The sequence below is a fragment of the Spinacia oleracea genome, chromosome 3 (assembly GCF_020520425.1).
Source record: "Spinacia oleracea cultivar Varoflay chromosome 3, BTI_SOV_V1, whole genome shotgun sequence".
Classification (NCBI taxonomy): domain Eukaryota; kingdom Viridiplantae; phylum Streptophyta; class Magnoliopsida; order Caryophyllales; family Amaranthaceae; genus Spinacia; species Spinacia oleracea.
The window spans coordinates 89052490-89059096 of NC_079489.1; the positions used below are offsets into that span (position 1 = coordinate 89052490).

Below are 6607 nucleotides of genomic sequence, written 5' to 3' on the forward strand. Positions count from 1 at the left end.
TAGGCGGTACTTAAAATTTTAAATGAGTTTTGGAAATAGTCGGATTTTTACCAACTGCTCTTTAGTCGGAATACAAGAAAAAGCAGTCGATAAATTACCGACTGCTTTAAAAGCGGTGGGTAAATTTAAAAATTAGCGACCGCTCCAATTTCGGTCGGTAAATTACCGACTGGTTAATTTCCGGTCGATAATTTTTTTTACTGACTATTTTTATGGCGGTCGGTAAAAGCGGTTGGTAATCAAGCGCTTTCTTGTAGTGATGTGACCCTAGGCACCTATTTATAGAGTTTATAGAAAGGAATTATAATCCTATTAGAATACAAATCTATTTAATTATAATCCTACTAGGACTCTAATTAAATAAACTTTATCTATTAGAATTAGATTTAATCACATGACGAATCCCGGTAGCCTTAGGATTCCGAGTAACACACACGAGTGGCACAATGCACCGCACGCAGGCCTTACGGCCCACGCACAGCGCACGGCCCAGCTCGCCGCTGCCTTTGATCCGCGCGCACCCAAGGCCTTTGCTGGGCCTGGCCTTTGCCCTGGGCCTGGTCTTGCCTTTGGCGTGTGTTTGCGCTTTGGCTTGCTGGGCGATGGCCCGGCTTCGTGCTGGGCCTTCGTCTGGCAGGCCTCGTCCGATGCTAATTCGTACAATACGCTTTCGATTAAATTCTCGATTCCGGAATTCATTTCCGATACGAACAATATTTAATATTTCCGATTCCGGAATTAATTTTCGTTTCGAACAAATATTTAATATTTCTGTTTCCGGAATTATTTTCCGATTTCGATAATATTTCCGTTTCCGGCAATATTTCCGATTCCGGCAATATTTTCCGATACGTACCATGTTTCCGTTTCCGGCAACATCTACGACTTGGATAATATTTATATTTCCGATACGATCCATATTTCCGTTTCCCGCAATATCATCGTTTCCGGAGTATTCACTTGCTTGCCTTTGACGATCTCAGCTCCCACTAAAACCAAGATCTGTCGATTCCGAATATCCATAGATGGAGTATTTAATGCCATTAAATAATTGATCCGTTTACAATCTATTTGTGTGACCCTACGGGTTCAGTCAAGAGTAAACTGTGGATTAATATCATTAATTCCACTTGAACTGAAGCGGCCTCTAGCTAGGAATTCAGCTCACTTGATCTCACTGAATTTATTAACTTGTCAATTAACACTAAACCGCATTTATTAGACTTAACATTATATGCATACTTGGACCAAGGGCATTATTTCCTTCAGTCTCCCACTTGTCCTTAGGGACAAGTGTGCATTTCCTAATTCCTTTGTCGCTCGATGTTTGCTCTTGAACATAAGGTAAGAGTTGTCATCCTTATTACGTCCAGAGGTGTTTCTCGGTTTCAGAGCTCAACTGATCAAAAAAACAGATAATCATAGCCTATGATTCATCTGAGCACGGCCATGCATTTTACAGTTTCTAGCTCTCCGAGTGGCCTTGTACAACTTTTAGCATCTCATCCCGATTTATGGGAGGACAATCCCAATCTTGCGATCTTGAGATTAGACTTCGTTTGATAGGTGATTACCTGAGCGTTGCCTTTATAGCCTCCTTTTACGGTGCGACGGTTGGTCAACGTCAAAGTAAGCAGTTCTCAAACAAGTAATCTCAAATCACTCAGGTATTGAGGATTTAGTGTCTAATAATTTTAATGAAATTTACTTATGAAAGATTTTCATCTCTTACAGTAAAGTTTCATAGGTCTGTCCGATACTAGTCTTCCCAAAGTAAGTATCTATGCAAATGATTGTGACATTGCCATGTCCACATAGTTCAAGAAATAGAACTACTAGTCATCTTGCATTCTAGTTGTCTAATGTTTTCTATGCGTCCATCTTTATAGAAAACTCCGACCAGGGACCATTTTCAACTTTTGACATTCAAGTTCACTTGATAGACATTTCTTAGTCACAGCACTGGTCCTGACAGTCTATCTTGAATATATCGTCAAATTGAAGGGACTCATCATTTAATACTAAACCAAGATTAAATGGAATATGAAAATACATTTCATATATGATAAATGTTCAACCCCAATGTTTTACAACCATGGGCCTCGAACCCATCTTTAAAACAATTAGTGGAATTCAAAACTATTCTTGATTTCCAGTGCCACAATGTGAGTGTTGTTTCTCACTTGTTGCATAGGTTTAATTATCATGCTTTGCCAATCTTATTATCCTTTTCATCGAATAATATTCGAGATATGATGATAAGATCTTTTGAGTTTGTTTATTATGTGATCTTGTCTTTCTTGCTACATTAGTGGTTCTACGCATTTTGCAATGAAGAACCATTAAGTCAACAGACATGTGATCTATCCAAGTTCAGTGAAGATGCAATACCCGACTTTTTGTTGTCAAAAGTATCTATTATGTGAGCCAACATTAATGTTCAAGGACAAACTTTTATTTTAAGAGGTGAGTTCGATTCCCCGAAGTTCTCTATTAGTGGATCTTATGTAAGAGGGAAATCTAACTTTTTCCCAAAATTTTAAGTATATTTTAGATGGACTAGGTAAATAATTTGTATTGATTTTGTCATTTTAATAAAGTTTTAGTAATTTAATAAATAAACGTTTATAAACTGATTTTTGGATTTTTATTAATTATTTTATGAAATTTTAAATTTAGTAGAGCTAACTAGACCCTAAACTTGACCTAGCCTATAAATACACTTGACAAAAAAACCTAGCCGTGTTTTACAATGATCTCTCAAAGAAAATCATGCCTCCGTACTGCTATCAGCCTATCACCATTCTTATCATCCCTCCATCAATATTAGAAAAGTGTTAGGCTCCAAAATCACCATTACCCTTCTCCTTCGGATGTTGGATCCTATACCATCATAAATGTCGATTGATTGTTGCTCTGCTATCTCTGCTCACTAAAATTAGGCGAACCCTCCTTCCTCCTCGTCGTGGGTGAGTGAGCTATAAAACCTTGTTTCGTTTCCCAGTTTTAGAACAAGCATAGAAATTATTGAGTAATATGTATTCATTATATATTAGAGAAGTTTTCTACTTTTTGGATTTTCGAAGTCAAACAATTTACAGATTTAAGAATTTCCTTATTTGTACCGATTTTGTTAAATGAATATCTGATAATGATAGTAGATGATTTAGTAAATGATGACTCTGATTGTCATGAACTTAAAACTTAAGCTTTGACTTTTGGTTAGGGTTACGTAATGAGTTTCAACTCCAATCATGTGTGAGTTTTTGTCCAACTATTTTGGTTAACGAGTAGGGTAGAAGATTGATCAACAATCAACATCCTTGTGTATTGTTGTAGACGATGGATACTAGTAAAGGATGTTACTATACACTTTCGGGGATTGACGTGCTCAAGGTAATTTTCGATGTCTATCATCTTTAGGTCCCGTTAGAAAAAATATTTTGGACATATCTATGTGTTATTATGTGCTAGGGTGATTAAGTGTGGTGTATATTAGTTATGTTACTTGAGTTATAATCATATCTAGTACGAACTAGTGTTATTATTATGAGGTATTTGAACTACAATTATTTTATGAAATAGCTATGGACTCTTGTTTTACAATGTGGAGTTTATTGATAACTTGGACTTGTAATATGTTTACTGTCATGGGGTTTGTCGTAAACTAATGGAGTAACCTGTGGAAGCACCCTTTGTTACTATTGGACAAATTTAGGAACAGGCATTGTCCAAAAATTTATGGAGCATTGTGAGCTCTTGAAATAAGAAGTGTCAACGGGCTAAAAGTGACTTGATGCTCTAATTGTTAAAAGGACTTACCGTGTTTTGGTTGTTTCATGTAACTACATGTATTACGTGTCTTAACCTTATTAAAATACTAAATACGTAAAGTGTAATCTTAGAGGGAAAAGCCCGTAAGGGTTAGGAACAGGTTGCCCTTCTAGATGTTGTTCTATCGGTGCACTTTAGTGGAGACCCGGTAGGCATCTAGTAGGTTTCTATTATTCTATTAAACTTTCTGTTTAGTCTTCCTCCTAATTCTATTGGTGCGCGGTCGCGGAGACCCTTAGTCAATTAGTGAGGGGTGTGCACACTAGGGACATTCTGTACTCGTCTTGTTTTGGCCATTTTCAAGGGTTACGCGCGACCCTTAGCGTTCTCTTTCCCTCACTTAATTAATATTGATCTTACGTGATAAGTTTAATAATGAAATTATTAAATTGATACTTGTTTGTTTATATACTTATTTTATATGCTCAAAATGTTTTCAAACTAAAATTATTTATTTTACGGGATGGAGTTGGAATTACTCAGTTTATCTGATTTTTGGGAGTTCGTCTCACTTGTCTCTTTTCTATTTATTTTTGCAGGTTGGTAAAGGTACTTGGATATGAGTGAGGAGACGCTTAGAATAACCACCTATTCAAGAGACAATTTCTGTTTCTGTTTAAGTTGAACTTTGTTATTTATTTTATGAGAATTGGTTGTATTATTTTTATGGGCTACCTTTTAGACCACTTAGTTAATTTTCACTTTAATGGTTTTAAATTATTTTGTTGCTTTGCATTTATTTTCTAAGGAGAATAAATGTAGCAGTGACACTCCCAAGGTTTGGACGATGAATTTATGAAATAAAAATAGGGGTTTTGATTATATAAAAGGTCCAAATTTTGGGGGTGTTACAGAAGAACTCTTTAACATAAACAACCCTGTCTTATTGTTTCTTAAGCAATAAGTACTTTTACTTCAACTGTATAGGTTGCTAGTGATGCTTTGTTTGGATTTACCTATCCAAGTAGTTCATAGATATGTGGAAGACTTTCCAACTATGTCTTAGAACATAGAAATTATTATTTTAATTTCCCACGCAACAACTCATTGTGTTCAATCCATGTTGCCATTTCAAAACACGATGCTCTATAGCTCGTTCTTGCCAAAGATTAACTCCAAAGGGTCTTGCTTGATCCTTTGCCAGTGTTTATGCGTGTAGCATCAATATTTAACATATCTTTATTTCCTTGAATCAAGAACTAATCTTATGTACCTTTTCAAGTACCATAAGTTTTTCTTGATTTCAATCTAGTTGATCTTCACTTAGATCAATAGATATTGGTATATGTTCGTCATGCCTAAAGTCATACGATATGTTTTTGGCGATCCTCATATTATATCATACATGATAAATTCTTTTGCAGAATAATTCCCAATTGAATTATATTCATGTAACTTTAGCTCATTCTAGTTTCAGTAGATACTAAATCCAGCTAAATTCTTTGACATATAATTATAGGTTAAGAATCTTACTTAGATCCTTTTATGTTTAACTTAGTAAATGCTTATACATAGTTCAAACATCTTGTACTTAGATTTATTCATATGGGTAGAATATCTCCAATGGAGTCTTTCGTGTTTGATTTAGTAAATGCCATTACTTAATCCAGAACAATATTATAAGATCTTTGTGAATGGATCTTAATACCCACTATGCACTAAGTTTCGCCTTGGTCCGTCATTGATGAATAATTTTCAAATCTAAGTCATTAGCATTCGAATGTTATTTCAAATCTAAGTCATTAGCATTCGAATGTTATTTCAAATCTAAGTCATTAGCATTTAAATCTAAGCCAATTAAGTTTTATGTACTCCCACTAAACTTCTTATATATCTATAAGAATCATGTACATTTTATGAAACTAAAATACTTATTAGCTTCACTAAAATACAATTCCAATTCCCAATTGCTTGCTTAAATCTGTACTTAGATTTCATAAGCTAGCATTCCTTTTCAAGTATTTATTTGGATCCACCAATCCTATGACATACTATGTACATAGTTTCTTCCAACATTTGATTTGAGGAATTCGTTTTTGTCATCCAATTGCCATATGTACCAATATGCAATCATTGCTTGAATTATAGACTTAAGCATTACGATTATGCATGAGGTTTCAACACAATCCACGCCATGAATTTGCTTGTAACCTTTAGCAACTAACCTAGCTTTGTGTGTGAACACAATTCCATGTTTGATGGTTTTTATCCTTAAGACCAATTTGCAACCAATAGAAGTAAATCATTCTTGCAAATCAACAAAATTTCAATTTTGTCATCAAAATATTGGTTATGTTTTATGGCTTTTAACCATCTAAAACATTGAGTCTATATATGGCCTCTAACCATTTTACGGAATCTGGGTTTCGTCATAGCTTTCTTACAAGTCACAAACTCATTAATCTACATGATAATAGTTTGACTGCAAGTTGTAGGTTTCTTCGCTATCTAATAGAAGAATCGCATAGTTTCAGTGACCTGAACTCCATGTTTCTTCACTATCTAATAGAAGAATCTCATAGTTTCAGTGACTTGAAATCTATGCCTACTTGGGTATAGAACATCAAACAATAGAATATCAATAGCCACTTGAAAGTCCTTTGATTATTCCGTTATCCTTGAAGCACTTGTAAAGTCTTCTAAGAGATGTCCATTATTTAAAGCCACTTCTAAAGTCCTTAAAGAATACGTGTTCGGATTTTCTAAAGAACTTCGAAAAGCCTCCGGAATGTCCGTTTATGTTTGTTGTTCGCCTCGAAGACTTTCGAGGTCT

At 35.0% G+C, this 6607-nt stretch overlaps 1 long non-coding RNA gene across 1 annotated transcript; it reads left to right on the plus strand.

Annotated features, from left to right (window-relative positions):
• The first annotated feature begins 2760 nt into the window (after window positions 1-2760).
• LOC130469175 (uncharacterized) lies at window positions 2761-4508 on the plus strand. The gene is made up of 2 exons (XR_008929544.1): window positions 2761-2969; window positions 4374-4508. It is a non-coding gene; the product is annotated as an uncharacterized lncRNA (long non-coding RNA).
• The last annotated feature ends 2099 nt before the right edge of the window (window positions 4509-6607 follow it).